Source organism: Ornithorhynchus anatinus, chromosome 5 (assembly GCF_004115215.2).
Source record: "Ornithorhynchus anatinus isolate Pmale09 chromosome 5, mOrnAna1.pri.v4, whole genome shotgun sequence".
Taxonomy (NCBI): domain Eukaryota; kingdom Metazoa; phylum Chordata; class Mammalia; order Monotremata; family Ornithorhynchidae; genus Ornithorhynchus; species Ornithorhynchus anatinus.
In genome coordinates this window covers 85,187,897-85,212,568 of record NC_041732.1, presented here as the reverse complement: position 1 = coordinate 85,212,568, position 24,672 = coordinate 85,187,897, and the positions used below count along the sequence as shown (strand labels likewise).

General features: G+C 43.5%; 1 protein-coding gene and 1 non-coding gene across 2 annotated transcripts in view; one reads left to right on the top strand and one right to left on the bottom strand.

The window, feature by feature from the left end:
- DOK6 (docking protein 6) overlaps positions 1-24,672 on the top strand; it is a 371,981-nt gene that overhangs the window by 31,581 nt on the left and 315,728 nt on the right. The window lies entirely within an intron of this gene.
- On the bottom strand, positions 2,180-2,317 carry LOC114812522. The gene has a single exon (XR_003760173.1). It is a non-coding gene; the product is annotated as a small nucleolar RNA SNORA7 (small nucleolar RNA).

The following is a 24,672-nucleotide window of genomic DNA, read 5'->3' as shown; positions in this document are numbered from 1 at the left end:
CCATCCCAAGTGGAAGCTTTTAAAATTGATTCCACATTTTTTTCTTAGCTCGTGTGCACCTCACTATCACCTGTACCTAAGGATCCATCTTCCCTCCTCTTCTGGAGCCCCTGAATCCTCCATCGCCATACCCATCCTGCAATGGCTCCCTTTCTCTTCTGTCATCCAGGCTGTAACCTGGGGAAGCAGTGTGCTTAGTGGATAGAGCATGGATCTGGGAATCAGAAAGACCTGCACACAGAAGCAGCGCAGCTCAGTGGAAAGAGCATGGGCTTTGGAGTCAGAGGTCATGGGTTCAAATCCCGGCTCGGCCATTTGTCAGCTGTGTGACTTTGGGCAAGTCACTTAACTTCTTGGTGCCTCAGCTACCTCATCTGTAAAATGTGGATTAAGACTGTGAGCCCCACGTGGGACAACCTGATTCCCTTGTGTCTACCCCCGCGCTTAGAACAGTGCTCGGCACATAGTAAGCTCTTAACAAATACCAACATTATTAAAGACCTGGGTTCTAGACCTGACTCCATCATTTATTTGCTGTGTGATCTTGGGCAATCACTTCATTTCCCTGTGCCTTAATTACCTCATTTGTAAAATGAAGGAAAAGAGTGTGAGTTCCATGTGGGACAGGGACTGTGTACTTGTATCTTCCCCAGTGCTTAGAACAGTGCTTGGCACACAGTAAGTGTTTAACAAGTACCATATGTAACAAGTACCATGTCACAGGCCATGACATGTCATGTAGCCAGAAACATTGTAAGGTGAAAACTGCTTATAAAGAAAATGAATTAAATTTCACATTTCATGGTCCTACTGCCTGAGCATCATGTGAGTACATGAGTGTGAAGGTGTGCCTGATTTTGCGTAAAGAGTATGAAAGAAAGAAAGACGGGGAAAAAGAGAGAGGGAGTTGTCCTTTGTTTTCAGGGTGGCTTAGTGGAAAGAGCATGGGTTTGGGAGTCAGAGGTTGTGGGTTCTAATCCTGGCTTCACCACTTGTCAGATATGTGACTTTGGGTCAGTCACAACTTCTCTGTGCCTCAGTTCCCTCATCTTTAAAATGGGAATTAGGACTGGGAGCCCCACATGGGACAACCTGATAACCTTGTATCTACCCCAGTGCTTAGAACAGTGCTTGGTACCTACTAAGCACTTAACAAACACCATCATTATTATTAATTGGCATATCCTACCTAAGCGTGAGTGGTACTAAGAAGACTGATTTGTGACTGACAAAGCCTGACACATTGTTTGCACAGTATGAGTAGTACTCTGTTAATGGGTTTATCACATTCAAAGCTCCTTTCTGCTGCATCTCTTTGAAACCTTTTTCTGAAGGGGAGCATTCCCTCTCCCACTTGCTGAATTCCAGGCTGGTCTGTCACCTTAAGTGGTCTCCCACCATTTCACGGCCATTTTGCCCTGTCTGAGATTGCAGTTTATCACGTCTTTACTGTTTTTTCTGTCCTTCTGACTTCGGTGTGCCCTCTTGCATATCGCCGTTTTCATAAAGCTGAGCTGATTTGCCGTGAGCATTGTTTCAGTGGTGATCAGTCTGTACCCTTGGACCTTATTGTTGGCAATCTTGCCCTGGCATAGGAGAAGCAGCATGGCTTAGTGGAAAGAGCACAGACTTGGGAGTCAGAGGTCATGGGTTCTAATCCCAGCTCTGCCACTTGTCAGCTGTGTGACTTTGGGCCTGTCACTTAACTTCTCTGTGCCTCAGTCATCTCATCTGCAAAATGGGGATTAAGACTGTGAGCCCCCGTGGGACAACCTGATTATCTTGCACCTACCCCAGTGCTTAGAACAGTGCTTGACACATACTAATTGCTTAACAAATACCATCATCATTATTATTAGGTTTTGCATATAGTTTGTAGGTGCTACTGGTGAAACTCCAAGATGTTGTCAGCGATATACAGTCCAGGGATGAGCAGGTACACAAAAAAATAGAAATCAAAACTAAAAAAAGTGTTTGATCACATGACATCAAGGCAATCACTGTCGTGTCTTAAACTACCTAGTCATCTCCAACTGCAATCCTTCTGATAGTGTACCCATAGAGTTTTCTTGGTAAAAATACAGAAGTGGTTTACCATTGCCTCCTTCCACGCAGTAAACCTAAGTCTCCACCCCCGACTCTCTCCCGTGCCACTGCTGCCCAGCACAGGGGAGTTCTGACTTGTAGCAGATTGACTTCCACTCACTAGCCATTGCCCAAGCTAGGAATGGAATGGGTAGGCCTCTGCTTGACTCTCCCTCCCATAGATGGGACAGGTAGAGTATTGGAAACTCTCCAGGTGTGACCCTGAGAGGGGTAAGGCAATCATAGTGTCCAATTTTCTTTAAGGGAGGAAGGAAAGGTCAGCCTTCCTGATGACAGGAGATGGATCTCTTTTTTGTCAGGGTGGAATCCTCCTAAAAGTTCATGCTATGATGTGTTACACTATGCTCACCTCAACACCTCTGTGCTGGGTGGTACAATGGTAATAATAATAATTAGGGTACTTCTTAAGTGCTTACTATGTGCCAAGCACTATTCTAAGCACTGGAGTAGATACAAGTTAATCAGTTTGGACACAGTCCCTTTCTCACATGGGGCTCATGCTCTTAATTCCCACTTTACAGATGAGGTAACAGGCTCAAAGAAATGAAGTGACTTGCCCAAGGTCATACAGCAGACAAGTGGCAGAGCCAGAATTAGAACCCAAGTCCTTCTGACTCCAAAGCCCGTGCTATATTCACTAAGCCACACTGTTTTTCCAGCAGGATACCAAAACTATAAGCTTCTAGGGAGCAGATATCCCACCTACTAATTCTATTATATTGTACTCACCCAAGCACTTAGTACAGTGCTCTGCACATAGTAAGAGCTCAATAAATACCACTGATTGTAGTCTCCCAAGCGCTTAGACAGTATTCTGAACATATTAAGTGCTCAATAAATATGATTGCTGAGAGCTGAAATTGGGAAACTGAAAGCAAGGAAAAAGGAAAAGTATTAAGGAAAAGGAGCTTCAGACAATCCTGAATCCCAGCTGAAAACTGGGAGCCATTTGCCAAAGACAGACTAGCATGGTGCACTGCTTTCAAGAAAGGAAAAGCTTTTTTTTTGAGCTAAACTCTGTAGGGAAGGAGAGACAAGTAGACAAAAGTGGAAAGAGTACTAGGCCAGTTAATCAACCGTATGTATTGAATGCTTACCCTGTGCAGACCACTAAGAGGTTAGGAAAGAAAAATATTACAGACAGTCCCTGCCCACCGTGAGCTTACATCTAGTCTGGGAGATAGACAATAGGCATTCCAAAAATCAAGCACAGCAATAGCTATTTGAGTATCCAGGACTGTGGGTCCCACGTTGGCCTTTTAAGTGGAATACACACTCATAGAAAAGCAGTGTAGCCAAGTGACAGAGGAATTGGGGACCTGAGATCTAATCGAGACTCTGCTTGGCACATAGTAAGCACTTAAAAAGTATAGTACAGAAAAAGGACAATTATAGATATAATAGATGTCCTAAGATGGCCCCCACTGACTAGAACAGTACGTGGCACATAGTAAGCGCTTAAAAAAAATACCATAATTATTATAAGATGATGAAGCTGGAGGAGCTGCTGTTGCTGGTTTTTTGTTGTTGTTGTTGTTGACTGAAGTATAGAAGTTGACAGAAGAAGCAGCCTCTGGGCTGTATGTGAAAGCTCTGCTTGAGCCCTGGGAAGCTTTCCCTCAGAGGGAGACAGTTGGGATTAATAATAATAATGATAAATAATAATGACATTTGTTAAGCATTTACTATGTGCCAGGTAACTGTACTAAGCACTGGGATGGATACAAGCAAATCAAGTTGGACACGGTCCCTGTCCCTGGTAGGGCTCCAATCTTGATCCCCATTTTTTAGATAAGGTAACAGGCACAAGAAAGTGAAGTGATTTGCCTAAGGTCACACAGCTGACAAGTGGGAGGCGCCACAAGAGAAGAGAACGCACTTTGGGCTCAGCTTTGCTCTTGAATTTGAGTTTTGTGTGAGGAAGAAAAAAAAATAAAGGGGAAGTTTTGTTGTTTATCAAGCAACTTCAGCCAAAGCCTCACTCAAATGACTATCTGTGGGAAAGCAGATGAATGGATGGGGAAAGCAATGGGAAAATCAGGATTCAGTAGCAAAAATTTCACCAACTGGACAATTTTCTAGGCAGGCCTGTAACTCAAGTATTGAGGAATGTCACTTACTAGATTATAAACTAAACTGGAATATGTCATGTGGATGTTCTGCACAGAAACTAGCACACTGAACTACTCCAGTAATAGTAAACAACATATTAGTCACCACAGTTGTAGCAAGAAGAATCAAAAACAAAAGGAGAGATGCCCTATTTCAAAACTGGGGATTGTTTTGGGGGAGAATGATTTTTGACTTCAATCAGTATTTTGGACAATATAAATTAACAGCTCATCTCACCATAAGCTAAATTTCCTTCAGTCAAATTGCACAGGGTAGACTTTTTTTTCCAGAATACATGGTTTCTTCCTCACAAGGTGAGCTGGAGAAAATCAATGGTAAACTAATTTTCACCTCTCTCTCTCTCCTTGCCCCTCTTCTCTTTCTTCCCCTTTAGCCACCATTCCTTTTGATCAATCTTACCCAGGAGTATGGGGGATGGAAATGATGTTTTAACATTTTGACATAGAAAAAAGAATGCCAGCTGTCACTGACCATAGAGAGGAGCCACTGAACATCTCCAAACTCTGTTCATCAAGAATGATAAATCAATGCACAAGTGGGCTCTCAACTAAAATTTTGCCTCATCCACCTTTTGACCTTCTTTTTTCTCTGACTTTTCCCCCAAAGGATCATTTAAATTGAATAATCAGCTAAAACACATGTTTTCTGCATTATCATAAGCTCTACTGACTGGGAATGACTTGTATCTTTGTCTGAGCCTGAGTATGAAAAGAAAGCACACATTTTCAGGGGTTATTAAAGATAAAATGACACCTTCTACACATACCTATTAATTTTATTCTTCATTTTGCAATCCAACTGTTTTAGAAGAAAATTCATCTTGAACTAGTTCTGTACCTTTCTGAATTACAGTCTGGGTTTTCACACCACTCTGATATTGGAATCTTAACAATGAAATGCTTTCATATGAATTCCAACTTACATAAGTTACTAGGCTTTATCTCATTATCTGTTTTACAAAGGACTACTTTTGATTTAAACATCAAAAAAGGGACCTGTTTTGAAGAGGAAGCTATATGAACTGCTCCCCAAGAATTCTGTGCATGCTTCCTGTTAGGATTGTACCCACTGTTGATCCCACTCTCAGCCCTACAATATTTATGCATGTATCTGTAATTCATTTAATTATATTGATGTCTGTCTCCCCCTCTAAACTGTAAGCTCCTTGTGAACAGGGAACATGTCTACTAACTCCATTACATTGTAATCTTCCAAGAGTTTAGTACAGTGCTCTGCACAGTCAGCACTCACTAAATTCAAGTGATTGATGGATTCATTCGTTTAATGGTATTTGTTGAGCGCAATGTTCAGAGAACTGTACTAAGCGCTTGGAAAGTACAATTAAGCAACAAAAAGAGACACAATCCCTGCCTACAGTGAGCTTACAGTCTAGAAGCAGGGAGACAGCCATCAAAACAATTAAACAGGCATCAATATAAATAAATACAATTATAGATAGGCACACACACACACATATATATATATACAAGTGCTGTGGGGCGGGGAAGGAGGGTAGAGCAAAGGGAGTAAGTCGGGGCGATGGGATGGGGGGAGGAGCTGGGGAGGGGAGGAGGAGCAGAGGAAAAGAGGGACTCAGTCCAGGAAGGCCTCCTAGAGGAGGTGAGCTTTCAGTAGGGTTTTGAAGGTGAGGGGAAGTGGGGTAGTTTGGCTGATGTGAGGAAGGAGGGTATTCCAGGCCAGAGGTAGGACGTCAGCCAGGAGTCGAGGACAGGCGAGAATGAGGCCCAGTGAGGAGGTTAGCGCCAGGGGAGTGGAGTGTGCTCGCTGGGATGGAGAAGGAGAGAAGGGAGGTGAGTTAGGAGGGGGCAAGATTAATTGAGAGTAGGAGCAGCAGCAGGAGAGGTAGTAATACTAGTAGTAGCAGAACTAGTAGTAATCAAACTAGCTCTATCTGGCACATAGTAAGCGCTTAACGGATACCTTAATTATTATATTATTAGTATTAATAGAAGTAGTGGTAACTGCAGCAATAGTAATATTAGTAGTAGTAGAATTCACGGCAGCAGCGACAGTAATAGTAGCAATATTAATAGCATTATTAGCAGTAGAAGGGGTAATAAGTGGAAGCAGAAGAAGCAGCAACAGCAGAGGTAGAAGCAGTTTGCACCTTGCTAAAGCCTGCCCCTGAACCCCAACTGTGCTAGTTACCTGCCTGTACCTAGTTGTACTGCAAAATTTTCCAAGGGAAACATTTTAAAGATAACAGATCTTGATATCCTCAGGGATTCTAGTGCGTTTTAAAATATCAAACGTCAAGTTCCCTGCAAATCACTTAATCAGTTGCATTAATTGAGTGCCCAAATGTGGCCGTGTCAAGCCCCCGGGGGCACGCTTTTGTTGAAGAAAGCCCCATTTCCTAACCATAACCTGCAAAGTTGGCCTGCAGTGTTTCCACTCGGCACGGTTTAAAACGAAAACTTAACTTGGGAAAGCATTGAGTCGGCCGGCCCCTCCGGTCTCATGGCCGTCAATCTTTAAGGGATCCTCCAAGTAGTAGGATCACTGCCAAGAAAGGTGCCGTTCCTTCGTGGGATGGCAATGGCATTTAGTGAGTCTCTCTGGCAGTAGTGTACTGTACTTGGGAAGCACAGAACAAGCAAGTGACACATTTCCTGCCCACAAAGAATTTACAGTCTAGTAGAGAAAATAGACCTAAAAATATTTACAAGCAGAGTAATCACAATAAATCCTGAATAAACAATTCAATCAGTCAATAGTATTTGAGCATTTACTGTGTGGGGAACACTATACTAAGTTCTTGGGACAGTACGATGGGGTTGGTAGATACAATCCCTGCCCTTAAGGAGCATACAATATAGTCAAGTATTTGTCATCTTTATTCAGAAAGGCTCCAGAGCCACGATTGACAGTCGATATTGTACAGAACAACAAAGTGGACTAGCCTCACTGCGCCCCTTATTAATGAGAGAGGAAAGAGGCAGTATGGAACACTGTATCCAACAGATTTCAGAGGCTGTCTCCTGGCTGTTTCCCTGTGAATCTGGGAAAATTGATCATCTGTCTGATGACATAGAACAATGTTCTAGTGGGCACTCCACTAGCACTCCATACTCACTACACAACACTCTCATTTGATGAATGAATCAGAGAAAACTCTGGCCCTCACGGGGAAGCCCTTTGCTGTCACAGGTTATTGTTTCTTGAGAGGAATTTCCCATGAGCCTCCAGTCATGCCATTTAGAGGGAGCTTCCAGTGGGCTGTATGCACATCACTATGCTTGGTCTCACCGATGGCACATGGTTATTTCTCCCTTCCTTTGGAGAGCAATCATAAACCAAAACATAGAGATATCTTGCCTGAGGTTCAGCCCAAAGTGACAAAGCAGCTGAACAGACACTAAACCCGTGACTCTGCTCTCTGTGATGTATTTGCAATCTGACTTCCCAGTGAGGCTAATTAACATGAATAGACTACTTGGAGCCTCTGGAAATGGCCAAAGGATAAGGAATTAGCTTTAAACTTTCAAAATTCACTTGAAATGTCTGTGCTTTTCCTGGTAAATTTCTATTTCTTTGGTGATTCATGGAGACTTATTAAATCGGTCTTCAAAGCCCACATAAACCCACACTGCACATCAGCACAGGCTGAAGTTAAGGGAACATTTCATTATTGTTACATTATTGAATTACCATACTATTGTTGAAAATAATAAAACCTAGTCTGACAGGAACTCTAATAAGCCAAGCTTAATATTCATAATTCACATAATGATTGATTTTCATGAAAAAGGTTTTGCCAAGTTTTGTTTGAAGTTAGTTGTTTTCTCTGTCAGGCACTTAATTTGTTTCGACTATTCGAACAGATCTGCCACAAACATTCTGGAAGAGAGGACAAATAACCCCCTCAGCACAGTCTGGGTTCATAAGGCCTGGCTGAGTTTCCATTGTCAAGGGAAAGATTGGCTTTCCTGGAAATTTTAGAATTACCAGAGTCTCAGAAAAGAGTGAGAGTCAAATCTGTCTCTTCCTAGGGAAAAAAAAAGTGATCCACAAATACCCCCCCAACTTCAGTTTGATCAATGACTTCAATCTCCACTCTATGGCATCGTTCAGTAGTGGCACCCTGAATAAATAGCTAAACTGATAGTTTGACTTCATTGTCCTCTCCCTTCTGTCACCCTCCCCTCTTCCTCTCTTGAAAGGTTGAATGATGAAATGCCTAAGGGGTAATGCAAGGAGAGGAAGGAGAAGTCTGAGCCAGGATCTTCGTCTCCTGGAGAATAACCATATTAATTAGAGTGTAAACAGTTCAATTTCTGGATCAGGACAATAGTCCATACAGCCAAGGATTGTGCCTCCAACAGGAGCACCACGATTCTTGGAAGGATGATGCTCAGCCTGCCCTTCCAAACACCCAGCATCATGGCTAAGGATAGACCATCTCAACAGCCTTAGTGAAGGCACATCTCCTCCATAAGGCCCTCCCTAACTAAGCCCCCTTTTCCTCTTCTCCTACTCCCTTCTGCATTGCCCTGACTTGCTCCCTTTATATATCCCCCTCCCCAGCCCCACAACACTTATGTACATATCTGCAATTTAATTATTTCCATTAATTTCTGTCTCCCCCTCTAAACTGTAAGTTCATTGTGGGAAAGGAATGTGTCTGTTTATTGCAATATTGTACTCTAAAGGCTTAGTACAGTGCTATAGACACAGTAAGTGCTCAATAATTTGAATGAATGGACAGTCCTAGGTTTCCCATCTACAATCCAAATGTCCCCTCTGTTGGCCCATTAGGGACCTCTCATTTATTAACGTATCCATGCCCTTCGTGAACCTGCTGATGATTTTTTGGCAAGACAGCTTTCTCTGAAAATGAACTCCAAATGTTTACCCCACCAGTGGGTGAAGAAGTGTCTTCTATTTTTAAACTTCACACTCTCAAGGGGAAGCCCCCTCATCCTGGTGCTGGGGATGGTAAATATTAATTCTGGGTTCACCCTGTCCCCCCCCTCATGGTTTTGTCAACCCCAATTTGTCTCTTCTCCGTTTCTGAAGAGTCCAATGCTTTCAGTTCATTTTCAGGAGGAAAATGGTTCCAAGGCACTGGCTCTTTAATGCTGACTCTGGCATCCAAGTAGAGCTGTCCTGAAGGTAGGAGGAAATAGCGCACTGCAGAGGAGACAGAGATCAGGGCTGGAGAGGTAGATTTGTAAATCATCTATGTAGAGATGGTAGTTGAAGTCATGGGAGCAAATGAGTTCTCCAAGGGAGTGGGTGTAGATGGAGAACAGAAGAGGACTCAGAACTGAGCTGTGAGGGAATTCCACAGTTAGAGAGTGGGAGGCAGAGGAGGAACCTGTGAAAGAGACTGAGAAGTAGCATCCAGAAAGATAGTACGAGAACCAGGAAAGGACAATGTAGTGAAGCCAAGGTTAGATAATGTTTCCAGGAGAAAGGGGTAGTCTGCAGTATCAGGGCAACTGAGAAGTTGAAAAGGATTAGAATGGAGTAGAGGTCATTAGATTTGGCAAGAAGGAGATCAGTGGTGACCTTTGAGAGAGATGCTTCCGTGGAGCCAAGGGGGCAGAAACCAAATTGGGTTAAGCAGAAGATTGAGGAGAGGAAGTGGAGGCAGTGGTTGTAACAAATAATAATAATAATAATAATGGTATTTGTTAAGCACATACTATGTGCCAAGTACTGTTCTTAGTGCTGGGGTAAATACAAAGAAATCGGGTGATCCCACGTGGGGCTCATAGTCTTAATCCCTGTCACAAGCCTCCAGGTCATACCAACCAGGACCTTCCTGGAACGGGGAGACTCACTGACACATAGTAGAGTTCAAGCCACACCTCTGATCACCAAGGTTATTGCAAAAAGTTTTTTACATAGTTTTACCAAAGTGCAAGGGAATCACACACACACACACACACACACACACACACACACACTTCTGCTGCTTTTGAGTGTTGTTCTCAGCATGCTCCCTTCTTGCTTCTGCTCCTCTGTGTGCCTCCGTGTTGCCTCCAGGTGCCCCCTTTTTGGCAGGCCTCCTGTGATTCAAAGGAGCCACATTTTATCTAACAATAATAATAATAATGATAATGTTAGTATTTGTTAAGTGCTTACTATGTGCAGAGCACTGTTCTAAGCACTGGGGTAGATAGAGGGTAATCACATTGTCCCATGTGAGACTCACAGTCTTAATCCCCATTTTACAGATGAGGTAACTGAGGCCCAGAGAAGTTAAGTGACTTGCCAACAGTCACACAGCTGACAAGTGGCAGAGCCTGGATTCAAACCCATGACCTCTGACTCCCAAACCCATGCTTTTGCAACTGAGCCACGCTGCTTCCCATATCTGCCTTAGGTGCTGCAGCTGTATCTCTATGTAGCTGTCACTGATTGGTCCAGGACTGTTACTGGGAAGAACAGGGAGAGAAATCCATGCCTCCCTCCATGCTCCACCCCCACAGACCCACAATCACCTGTCCCAGGTAGAGCCCATCAGTGCCTTAGCAAAGTCTCTCTCTTATTGTTGTTTGCGGGATCATAAAGAGTCATTAATAAAGCAGCTTGTTGTGGGCTTACCACAATCCCCATTTTACAGATGAGGTAACTGAGGCACAGAGAAGTTAAGTATCTTGCCCAGGGTCACACAGCAGACAAGTGGAAGAGCCTGGGTTCTAATTAGAACCCACATCCTCTGACTCCCAGCTCCATCCTCTTTCCACTAAGCCACACTGCTTCTCTAGATGTAGACAAAAACTCTCTCAAGGAGTTTGGAGAGGAATGGTAGGAGGGAGATAGGGCAATAACTGGAGGGAGCAGTGGGGTCAAGGGAGGGCTTTTTTTCGTAAAGGAGATACATGAGCATGTTTGAAAGCAGGTGGGAAAAACATTGGAAAGTGAATGATTGAAGATGATGGTCAGGAAGGGAAACAAGGAGTGGGCAGGTGATTTGATAAGATGTGAAGGTCGAAGGGGCCAGTGAAGGAGGTAGATTTTGAGAGGAGGTGGGAGATCTCATTTTTATGGTATTTGTTAAGAACTTGCTATGTTCCAGGCACTGTACTAAGCACTGGAGTAGATACAAACTAATCACTTTGGACACAGTCCATATTTCATCTGGGGCTCGCAGTTTTAATCCCCCATTTTACAGATGAGGTAACCGAGGCACAGAGAAATTCAGTTACTTGCCCAAGGTCACATAGCTGACAAGTGGCAGAGCTTGCATGAGAACCGAGCTCCTTCTGACTCCCAGTCCTACGCTGTATCCACTACGCTGCTTTTCGAGATACTTTTGAGATACTGCTGGAGAAGACAGGAGGATGAAACAAAGGACTGGAGAAGGGAGGGACTAAAGTGTTGCCGGGGAGATTTTAGGGAGATCATGTCTCATAGTTTCAAGTTTACCAGTAAAATATGTAGCCAGGTCATTAGGGACAAGAGATGGAGGAGAGAAGGGAAGAGGGTGCTTGAGGAGGGAGTGAAATGTCAGGATCATCATTAGACCTAGATCCTTCAATGGATCCTTCTTTTTCTATGTTGTTGGAAAGGTAACCTCCATCTGGGTTGTAGCTGGAGGGGAACGAGGATAAGAAGAGGAGAGAGAGGTCCTGAATATCTATCAACAGTATTTCATTAAATATAGGCCTGATAGTTCCTAAGCTGAAGATTGATATAATTCTGTCTTGTGGCTCACTAAATAAAGGGAATGTAGTTGTCTGCTTTTGCACGGCAAACAAGTCCTGATAAATATACCAGGGCAGAGCCCTCTTTCTCCTCTCACCTGCTTCATTCTTGAAATGCAGGCTGTGACGTGGAACCCTGCGTCTGTCAGCCAAAGATTTGCCTCACCAGGGAGCTGGATATGTGATGGATAGGGTTGTTTGTTTTTCAATATGGATGTTACGTCAGAGCCAAGTAGAGTGGTAAGATTAATTGACAGCAGATGAGCTGTGTAGAAAGCTTTGGGGGAAGCTGTTTGAAATTGAAAGTGCTGGCAGAAGCGGCCACCTGCAACTGCACCAGAGAGGGATTGGCTTCGGAAAGTCAAACCAGTGGGATGTCAGCAACTTGTACTTGATATAAATGCTTAGGACACCATGTATCTGTAATTTATTTATTTCTATTAATATCTGCCTCCCCCCTAGCCTCTAAGCTTGTTGTAGGCAGGGAATGTGTCGGTTTATTGTTATATCGTACCCACCCAAGCATTTATTGGAGTGCTTTGCACACAGTAAGTACTCAACAAATATGATTGAATGAATGAATGAATGAACACTCTGCACACAGTCTCAATATATACCATTGATTGATTAATGGAATGTATCTACTCCTCTAGACTGAAAGCTTGTTTTGTGCAGAGGAGGTATCTACTAACTCTCTTGTTTTGTACTCTCCCAAGTGTTTAGTACAGTGCCCTGCCCACAGTAAGCATTCAATAAACACTACTGATCGGTTGATTAAACCACAGCAAAAACAGAGCTGTTACCACTGACCTTGCCCCTCTCTCTCCCCTGGATTTTCTGTGGGCAATAGGAAGAGAGAAGAAGTTAGGAAAGCCAGAATGCAGATTTAGCTTGAGCTCAGAGGCAGAAACCCTGTGGACATTCTGTAGTTTTGGGGCAGTCCCAAAGAACAAGTTTTCAGTTCTGCATTCTTCTTTTCCTGTTGAACAATGATAGCTTAGTATACAGAACAATTATTCATTCATTCATTCAATAGTATTTATTGAGCGCTTATTATGTGCAGAGCACTGTACTAAGCGCTTGGGATGAACAAGTCGGCAACAGATAGAGACAGTCCCTGCCGTTTGATGGGTTTACAGTCTAATCGGGGGAGATGGACAGACAAGAACAATGGCAATAAATAGAGTCGAGGGGAAGAACATCTCGTAAAAACAATGGCAACTAAATAGAATCAAGGCGATGTACAATTCATTAACAAAATAAATAGGGTAATGAAAATATATACAGTTGAGCGGACAAGTACAGTGCTGTGGGGATGGGAAGGGAGAGGTGGAGGAGCAGAGGGAAAAGGGGAAAAAGGGGGTTTAGCTGCGGAGAGGTAAAGGGGGGGTGACAGAGGGAGTAGAGGGAGAAGAGGAGCTCAGTCTGGGAAGGCCTCTTGGAGGAGGTGAGTTTTAAGTAGGGTTTCGAAGAGGGGAAGAGAATCAGTTTGGCGGAGGTGAGGAGGGAGGGCGTTCCAGGACCGCGGGAGGACGTGGCCCAGGGGTCGACGGCGGGATAGGCGAGACCGGGCAACGGTGAGGAGGTGGGCAGCAGAGGAGCGGAGCATGTGGGGTGGGTGGTAGAAAGAGAGAAGGGAGGAGAGGTAGGAAGGGGCAAGGTGATGGAGAGCCTTGAAGCCTAGAGTGAGGAGTTTTTGTTTGGAGTGGAGGTTGATAGGCAACCACTGGAGGTGTTTTAGAAGGGGAGTGACATGCCCAGATCGTTTCTGCAGGAAGATGAGCCGGGCAGTGGAGTGAAGAATAGACTGGAGCGGGTCGAGAGAGGAGGAAGGAAGGTCAGAGAGAAGGCTGACACAGTAGTCTAGCCGGGATATAACGAGAGCCCGTAATAGTAAGGTAGCCGTTTGGGTGGAGAGGAAAGGGCGGATCTTGGCGATATTGTAGAGGTGAAACCGGCAGGTCTCGGTAACGGATAGGATGTGTGGGGTGAACGAGAGAGATGAGTCAAGGATGACACCGAGATTGCGGGCCTGAGAGACGGGAAGGATGGTCGTGCCATCCACGGTGATAGAGAAGTCTGGGAGAGGACCGGGTTTGGGAGGGAAGATGAGGAGCCCAGTCTTGCTCATGTTGAGTTTTAGGTGGCAGGCCGACATCCAGGTGGAGACGTCCTGGAGGCAGGAGGAGATGCGAGCCAGCTGAAGGTAGAAATCACCAGGACTATTCACATGGCAAACTACAACAGAAACTTCTGCTGATTCTTTGGGTAATACAGGTGGACCATACCGAATAGCCATATTCTTCTCAGGCTCTTTATAGGGAAGCAGTGACTGCAAGCTGACAAAATCACTCAACTTCACAGACTCCAGCCATGACAGTGTGCTCTGAAATCCTGTCTTTGGAATTTGCACAATCTCACAATCAGGACAAAGTACTGCTCCGGAATCTTCAGTCCTTGAAAAACATGCTTCAGGAGGGGGATTCCGATTATGAATTTCAACTGGGAGACCCCGGGCTGCAGCGAAGCCACTTTGACAAGCGCTGCAATTTACAATGCTTTTCCCAGTACTAGAATGATAATTATGGTATTTATTAAGAGCTTACTAGTACTAATGCTGGGGTAGGTACTAGGGTACCAGATTGAATGCAATATAATGCTATATATAAAATATATAATAATATAGTAATTAGATAATATAATAATATAATGCATAATAATTTACCATAATATAATCATTACATAATTAAATGTATAATTATGTAATATTGATATAATGATGTGATAATAATAATATCAATAATAATATAAACTCTAGACTGTAAACTGGTTGTGAACAGGGAACATGACTGTTTATGGTTGTAATGTACTCTTTCAAGCGCTTAGTACGGTGCTGTGTACCCAGTAAGTGCTCCATAAATACAATTGAATGAATGAATAATATAAGAATCCTTGTCTCAGGTGGTGTTCTCAATTTAATGAGGAGAGAGAGCAAGTGTTTAATCCCTATCTGAGAAAACCAAGGCCCAGAGAATTTAGATGTCTTGTTCAAGGTCACAAAACTGACAAGTGGCAGATCCGGGAATAGAACCCATTCCTACTGGATTCTTGATTTTTGTGTTCTACCCATTAGGCCACAATAATCAAAATAAACATATTGATTAATTGATAGTGAGTGCCAAGGGAATGAATCAATCAGTGTATAGAAGCTCAAGATGGAGGATGGGTTGATGTGACTTGAGGTGTTGTGCTTGACTTGGCGAAAGCTTCAGGTAGGGCTTTAGGGTGGAGAGAGCTCTCTGGTCTCTCTGACTTCTGTTGCCTACACATTTAAGTTATGACTGGCAGGTCACTTCCCATTTTCCCATTTCAATTCCAACTATATTACACTCAATATGTGCTGGAACTGAGAAGAGAAATTCTGTCATTCCAGGTTGCATAGTTAACACCTGTTCTGCAGAGCTGAAATTAAATTCTTATCTCTTCTTCATTCCTCCAAGGGTCAAACCCTCACTGGGGTCCTCAGTCCCAGAACAACCCTGGTAAAGTGTGGTTTCCAACCAAGGGATATCTCTGGCCCCTGATTTACCTTAGGGTTGAGACATTTTGCTCAAATTTGTATTTAAGGTCCCCCAAATCCAGAGAAATCTCAATCCACAGCTGTCCCTTTTGGAGCCCCTTGCATGTGGAGCTTCTGAGATAGGGTCTGGTGGTGCTGTGGGTGAAAAGGTTGCTGGCTGGGCAGATGGGCAGTGAGAGCTGATGCCCGCCTCCTAGAACCACACTCCATCTCTGCCATTAACTCTACTGCACCTCCCTCCAACTCCACCTTACTATGTTAAATCTGGAGGTAGGAAGGGTTGCATTTCAACAGGCAGATTTGCAGAGTTTCCCACTAATCAAACCCTGCTTGGTAAACCAATTAGAGGAGTGTGGCTCAATTTGCCCATCTTCAAAACCCTACTAAAATAAAATCTCCTCCAAAAACCCTTCCCTAAATAACCTCTCATCTCCCCACCCTCTTCCCCCTCCCTTCTGCATTTCCTATGCCCTTGAGTCTCTGTAATAATAATAATGGTATTTGTTAAGTGATTATTATGTGCCAGGCACTGTACTAAGCACCAAGGCAATCTATCCCATCTTTTAAAAACTCTGATACAAAACCCACCCCCACTTCAGCACCTATGTACATATCATTATACTCTATCACTTGCCCCATCTGAAATTTATGATAATGTCTGTCCCCCCTGACTAGGTTGTAAATTCCTTGAGGGAAGGATTTGTGTCTCTCAATTCTATTGTATTATAGTTCCCCTATATTATACAGGGGAAGCAGTGTGGCATAGTGGAAAGACACAGCTTTAGGAGTCAGAGGACCTGGGTTCTAATTCCGACTCTGCCACTTGCTTGCTGAAAGACCTAGGGCAAGTCACTTAAAATCTCTGTGCCTCAGTTCCCTCATTTGCAAAATGGAGATTCATTACCTGTTCCCCCTCCTACTTAGAATGTGAGCCCCATGTGGGACCTGCTTATTTTGTGTGTACCCCAGTCCTTGGCATGTAGTAAGTACTAGCAAATAGCACAATAATTATTCTTATTGTTATAATTATTACTCTCTCAAGTGCTCGATGTAGTGGTTTGTACACAGTAAGCAAGCATTAAATGATATTCACTCAGTACTAACTGTCTGCAGAGTACTCCACTAAGCACTTGGGAGAGAAGAGTACAGTAAAGTTCCCTGCCTCTGAGGAGTTTACAGTCTATATGGGGAGATAGATATTAAAATAAATTACAGATATGTACATAAGTGCTGTGGGGGTAAAGGTGGGATGAATATCAAGTGTTAAAGTTCTACAGATGTGTACAGATCCAAGGACATAGGTGACACAGAAGGGAGAGGAAATGAGGGGGAATGAGGGCTTAGTCAGGGAAGGCCTCTTAGAGGAAATGTGATTTTAATAAGGCTTTGAAGATGGGGAGAGTGGTGGTTGATCTTATATGAAGCGAGACGGAAAATCGGGTCAGATCAAGGATGTGGGCAAGAGGTTGGCAGTGAGATAATGAGATGGAAGTACAGTGAGTAGGTTGGTGTTAAAGGAGTGATGTGTCTAGGATGGCTTTTGTAGGAAATCAGTGAAGTAAAGTAGGAGGAGAGCTGATTGAGCACTTTAAGGTTGATGGGAAAGAGTTGCCATTTGATGTGAAGGTGGATGAGTAATCACAGTGGAGGTTCTTGAGGAGCAAGGAATCATGGACTGATCTTTTTTTAAAATGATCTAGGCAGTAGAGTGATCTAAGAACTGGAATGGGGAGTCAGGGGAAAGGGAGATCAGTGAGGAGGCTGATGCAGTGGTCAAGGTAACATGTAAGAGCTTGGATCAACAGAGTAGCAGTCTGAATGGAGAGGCAAGGGTGGTTTTAGTGATGTTGTGCAAGTAGAATCAACAGACTTCGGTGACAATTTGAATACATGGATTTAATGAAATCGATCTGTTGGGGATAATGAATGCCAAAGTACCACACAGGGCTTGCAGTCTTAATCCTCATTTTAAAGATGAGGCAACTGAGGCACAGAGAAGTGACACTGTCAACCATCCCATACTCCTGGAAACATCCAACCTTGGCTTCACTGACACTGTCCCCTCCTGGTTCTGCTCCAATCTCTCTGGCTGCTTATTCTCAGTCTCTTTTGTGAGATCCTCCTCTGCCTCCCACCCCCTAACTGTGGGGGTCCCTCAAAGTTCACTTCTAGGTCCCCTTCTAGTCTCCATCTACACAAACTGCCTTGGAGAACTCATTCACTTCCATGGCTTCAACTACCACCTCTATGCAGATGATTCCCAAATCTACATCTCCAGCCCTGATCTTTCTCCCTGTCTGCAGTCTCACATTTCCTACTGCCTTCAATACATCTCTACTTGGATGTCCTCCCATCAACTCCAATTTACCATGTCCAAAAAAAGAGCTCCTTATCTTCCCCCACAAACCCTGTCCTCCACTGATTTTCCCATTACTTCAGGCAGCATCACCATCCTTGTCTCACAAGTCCGTAACCTTGCCATCATCCTCAATTCATCTCTATCATTCAACCCACATATTTAATCTGTCCTTAAGTCCCATTGGTTCAACCTTCACAACATTGCTAATATCCACCGTTTCCTCTTCATCAAACTGCTATCACATTAATCCAGGCACTTATCCCATCCCGCCTTGATTTCTGTTTCAGCCTCCTTGTCTCCCATCTCTCCGCACTCCAGTCCATACTTCACTTTGCTGGCTGGATCATTTTTCTACAAAAATGCTCAGTTCATGTTTCATCACTCCTCAAGAACCTCCAGTTGTTACCCATCTACCTCAGTATCAAACTGAAATTCCTTACCACTGTCTTTAAAGCATTCATTCACCTTGATCTCTCCTACCTTAACTGCTCCCCTGCTACAAACCACTCATCTAATGCCAACCTACTCACTTTATCTCTGTCTCGTCGCCATCCTCTTATCCATATCCTATCTCTGGCCTGTAATGCCCTTCTTCTTCCTATCAGACGGACAATTACTCTCCCCAACTTCAAATCTTATTGAAGACACATCTCCTCCAAGAGGTCTTCCCTGACCAAACCCTCATTTCTTCTTTTCCCACTCCCTTCAGTATCACTCTTGCACTTGGATTTGCTCCCTTTATTATTAATAATAGTAATAATAATGATAATAGTAATGGTAGTTGTTAAGCACTTACTATGTGCCAAGTACTGTTCTAAGTGCTGGGGTAGAAACAAGGTAATCTGATTGTCTCACGTAGGGCTCACAGTCTTTATCCCCATTTTACAGATGAGGTAATTGAGGCACAGAGAAAATTGGCTTGCCCAAGGACACACAGCAGACAAATGACAGAGCCAGGATTAGAGCCCACATCACCTGACTCCCAAGCCTGTGCTCTTTCCACTAAATCCACACTGCTAATCACCTTTATTTACCCCTCCCTTTGTTCCAAAGAACATTTATCTATTTATTAATATGGCTCTCCACCTCTACAGCAGGCTTAGGGGGAATAGAACTTTTGGTCATGGAGAATAGGACAGCAGGGTGATGTCACAGTGGCACAGAGATTCATCAATGAGAAAGTCAGTCAGCAGCTCCCCTGTGCAGACCGGTGGAGGGAACAACTTCCCTGTAGGCAGTACAGTTCACATAAGAGTCATTCATGTAAGAGTCACCTGCTTTATTGAGCTCTAACAAAGCAGAACAAAATGAGGCCACTATCCTGTTCCACTCAACTTAATGCTCTTTTCATCCTTGTCCTTCTTCCATCATTCTCTGATACTCTTCCCCCCTTCAAAGCCTTATTGAAGGCACATAATAATGTTTGTATGTGTTTAAGCGCTTACTATGTGCCAAGCACTGTTCTAAGCGCTGGGGTAGATACCCCATTTTACAGATGAGGTAACTGAGGCACAGAGAAGTTAAGTGGCTTGCCCAGGGTCACATAGCTGACACGCAGCGGAGCCGGGATTAGAACCCATGACTTCTGACTCCCAAGCCCGGGCTCTTTCCACTGAGCCATGCTGCTTCTCTGAGCCACGCTGCTTCAAGAGGTCTTCCCAGAGTAGTCCCTCCCCATCCCTTTCCTCTTCTCCGGCTCCCTTCTGCATTATCCTGAATTGTTCCCTTTGCTCTTTCCTCCACCCAGCCCCACAACCTTTATGTACATGTTTGTAATGTATTGAGAAGCAGCATTGCTCAGTGGAAAGAGCATGGGCTGGGAGTCAGAGGTCATGAGTTCAAATCCTGACTCCGCTGCTTGTCAGATGTGTGACTTTAGGAAAGTCACTTAACTTCTCTGTGCCTCAGTTACCTCAACTGTAAAGTGGGCATTAAGACTGTGAGCCCCACGTGGGACAACCTGATCACCTTGTATCCTCCCAGCACTTAGAACAGTACTTTGCACATAGTAAGTGCTTAATAAATACCATCATTATTATTATTTATTTTACAGATGTCTGTCTGTCCCCTTTAGACTATAACTCACTGTGGGCAGGGAATGTATCTGGGTACTGTTGTATTGTACTTTCCCAAGCACTTAGTACAGTGTTCTGCATACAGTAAGCACTCAATAAATACAACTGAATGAATGAATGAATGAATGAATGAATGAGTTTGCCTGTTGGTCAAGAGACTTCTCACCCTCAAAGGAAGCCTGGCTTATCGAAGCACAAGACTCAAACTGCAGTCTCTATTTGTAGTCGCCTGGAAAAAAGCATGGTCGCATTCTTGGAAATAGTCTAGGCATGCTGCAAGCCGATTATTAGATTGAAGAAGATTTTTATTCTCTGCCCGATTATGTGGTACTTTTATCGTATGCCCCAAATGTCTAGTTCAGTGATCTGCTCACTATAGGTACCTTGTTTGGTGCCTACCTTATCATAAGTGCTCGGCAGGTATTTAATCAATATTCTCAATTATAGTGTTGATGGATAACCTAATGGAAAGAGAGGGGAGCAGGGAGACAGAAATCACGGCTGTAGTTCCCAATCCAATGCTTGACTATGTGCCTCAGTTTCCTCATATGTAAAATGCCTGTTTTCCCTCACTTACAGCCTGTGAGCCTCATATGGGATAGGGGCTATGTCCTATGTGATGCTCTTGAACCTCACCAAGCACTGAGCAAAGGTCTTGTAAACATTTAAAAAATATGATAATGATGATGAAAGGTGATGATGATGATGTAGAAAAGGAGGAAGATAGGAGAAAGAGTGTGGCTTAGTGGAAAGAGCCCAGGCTTGGGAGTCAGAGGTCAGGCTTGGGAGTCAGAGGTCATGGGTTCTAATCCTGGCTCTGCTACTTATCAGCTATGTAACTTTGGGCAAGTCATTTAACTTCTCTGGGCCTCAGTTACCTCATCTATAAAATGGGGATTAAGTCTGTGAACCCCACATGGGACAATCTGATTACCTTGTATCTGCCTTAGGGCTTAGAACAGTGCTTGACACAAAGTAAGCACTTAAATGCCATCATCATCATTATTAATATTATCATAAGGGGAGGAAAAATGCTTCCTGGACTACTAAAACAGAATGTTGGTTAGCTGAGTTAATACACTCACACCCTCGCTCCCTTAATTCTACAGAGCATTCTTATTGACAATTCATTACTTGCAATCCTCCCTAGAAAGACCACAATTAAACCCACCCTGTTAGAACGATGTATTCACCAGACAAATACACAGAGACTGTCTGTGGACACGGAGGATCAAATAAGAAGAACTGGACTTAAATTCAAGCATGAGAGGTTCTAGTTGCAGTAATAAAATGCTTTGGGATCAATAGAGTGGAAAGTCCTCACACTGGTGATCCTGCAAGGGTTTGGGATCTGGATGTCAGGAAGGAGCAAGTAAATCCTCTCTGGCCTGGGGGATAGTCACCCATCTGCCTGCAGGCAGGAGACTGGAGCAGAGGAACTCTCAAGGCACAAAGTAGGACTGGGATTCTACAAAGCTATGATCTGGACCCAAAATATCTCACCCTTCCCTAAAATCTCCCCATTTCCCAGCTGCTAAAATGCTACATTCAGTGGCTTGTTATACAGAATGTGCATGTGTTTGAGAGCCGGAAGGCCAAGATTATTTCTGCATGTGGCGTCATGGTCAATATGCCTCTTCGGAAAGCAGTGGAGTGGGAAATAGAATATAATGCATAACGGAGGAAAAAGGATGGTTTCCTCCATTGTGCTTTGCATTTTTATTTGCACTGTATTAAGCGCTTGGGAGAGTACAATATACCAATATAACACACACAGTCCCTGCCCACAGTGAGCTTACAGTCCAGAGGGCTAGCCAATGAGATCAAAACCCAGGTCCTCTGATTCCCAGTTCTATGTTCTTTCCAGTAGGCCATACAGCTTCTCTACTGGCTCCACAACCTCATTTCTCCCCTCCAACCCAGCCAGGGAAGGGATTCATGCTGGTCTCAATACAGCTTCAACCCACCTTCCAACCTGATTCTTCATGGCAACCAGGCTTCTGTCCACCATTTATCCACGGTGATAATAATAATAATGTTAATACTTGTTAAGAGCTTACTATGTGCCAAGCACTGTTCTAAGCACTGTGATAGATACAAGTGAATCAGGTTGGACACAGTCCCTGTTCCTCACAATCTAAGTAGGGAAGGGATCAGGTATTTATTCAATTGTATTTATTGAGCACTTACTGTGTGCAGTCCACTGTACTACATGCTCAGAAAGTACAATTCGGGAGTAAAGAGAGACAATCCCTGCCCACCCTGGCTTAATCTCTGTTGAGGAAACTGAGGCACAGAGAAGTGTCTTGCCCAAAGCCACACAGCAGACAGGTACAGAGTTGGGTTTGGAACCCAGTTTGTCTGACTCCCAGGCCTGTGCTCTTTCCACTAGGTTATGAGTGGGTCAGGGTTACTACTGCCCTCTTAGAGGCCTTGGAGGTGTGGATCAGACTCCTACTGATGCACCTGATGGCTATGTTGCCTCCAAAGTCTCCCATGTCCCTTCTGCCTCAAGCAGAAACTGTTTCCCACTGGTTTGTAGGCTTGTCCATGGCTCTCCCTATCCTATTTATCAGTTCTCTTCACCAGCTACTCCCCAGCTTGGACTCCTTTGCTCCTCCAAAGGGACCCTTCTAACTGTTCCATGCCCTCAATTCCCCTGCCTCCGACCTGTCGCTCACTGCTGTTACCTCTACCTGAAAATCCCTCACCACCCAAATCTGCCAGACCTCATCTTTCCCCATCTTCAAAGCCATCCTAAAATCCAACATTTCATTCATTCATTCAATCATATTTAGTGAGCTCTTACTGTATGCAAAGCCTTGCACCAAGCAGTTGAGAGATTACAATAGAACAATAAACAGACACATTCCCTGCCCACAATGAGCTTACAGTCTAGAGCATCCAGAAGCTTCATCCAATTCATTCACAGCACCTAGACTCAAAAACTCAACACTCCCCTGTATCACTTGGGAATTTTATTCCTATCCCAATCACTCATATATAACTCATTCCCAAATGCCTAGTAAAGTGTATTGCATCAACTTAGTGCTCAATAAATGCTTCTAATCTATCCATAAATCAATGTTATTTATTGAGCATTTACTGTTTCCAGAGCAATCATTCAATCAGTTATATTTTTGAGGGCTTACTGTGTGCTGACACTGTACTAAGCCCTTGGTACTATAGTAAGCGCTTGGGAGAGTACAGTACAATAGAGTTGGTAAACATCATCCCTGCCCACAAAAAACTTAATTTTTCCACTACTATTACTACTAATGTTACTACATATACCACATACGTAATTAGGTATATCTTCACTTATTTAAACCTTCACATACTTATCTTTGCATTCAGTTATTTATTCTGCTGTTACATCACCGAATAAACATCCAGTTAATACAGTCAATTGATTGATGTGTTTGTGCTACTTTCTCTTCTAACTTTGTTTTCCTTCTGCTTTTACTATGTCAACATTTTTTTTTCCTGCCTCCCCTATTATTTTTTGGAAAATATTTTTCCAAGCACTTAGTGTAGTGCCTAGCACTCAGTAGGTGTGAAGTAAATAGCATTGACTCATTGATGTATCCATGGTATTTATTGTTTGCTCTGTACAGAGCACTGTACTAATACTTGGAAGTAAAATAGAGTAAGTAGATGTGATTTCTGCCTTTGAGAAGCTTACAGTCAGCAGGGGAAACAGACAATAAAATACAGGACCACAATCAGAGACTTGTACATAAGTGCTTAGGGAAGTGGGTGTGAATAGCTAAGTGTTAAAAGATAAAGCTCAAGTGCACAGATGATGCAGTTTGAAGGGAAGTAGGGTGAGAGGTGAGAGATGATTATTTGGGGAAGGCTTCCTGGAGGAAATGTAATTTAATAGGGGTTTGAAGATGGGGAGAGTGGTGGTATGTGGTTGATGGCCAAGATTCTCAATTTACAACCAGCACGTAATGAATCTGTGCTGTGGTGAAGGAGAGTGACCTTCTGAAGAGAGCATGAGGATGAGAGTCAGAGATTCTGTGTACTAATCTCAGCTCCCCGACTTGTCTGCTGAGTGACCTCTCGCCCATGTCCTGCTCCTGGCCTGGCCTTTCACTCTTCGTATCCAACAGAAGATCACTCTCCCCACCTTGATATTGATATTTATGGCATAGTAAACGTGCCATAAAAACAAAAAAACACTCCCTCTTCTATGAAGCATCCCTGCTTTATAATCACCACCTTAGGTGCTCCCTTAAAACAATGATTTTTTACAGCCACTCTTAACACTTTTACATATATGTACATATATACATATATATCTGTAATTCATTCATTTATATTAATTTCAGTCTCCCTCTAAACAGTAAGCTTGTTGTGGTTAGGGAACGTATCTACCAACTCTGTTGTACTGTTCTCTCCCAAGCACTCAGTGCAGGGCTCTATACACAGTAAATGGTTAATAGAGATGATTATTTGATTGACCTTGGGCAAGTCACTTAACTTGCCTGTGCCTCAGTTACCTCATCTGTAAAATAGGGATTAAGAGTGGGAGCCCTATGTGGGACACAGACTGTGTCCAACCTGATTAGCTTGTATCTGCCATAGCACTTATTACAGCGCTTGGCACATAGTCAACATTTAACAAAAAACACTGAATTAAATTTTTATAATAAAAAAAACTAACCCTTTGAAGTGAGTTTCCCACCAGAGAATAATGCCTGAATTTAAATGTCCTTCAGTAGTTATTAGTAA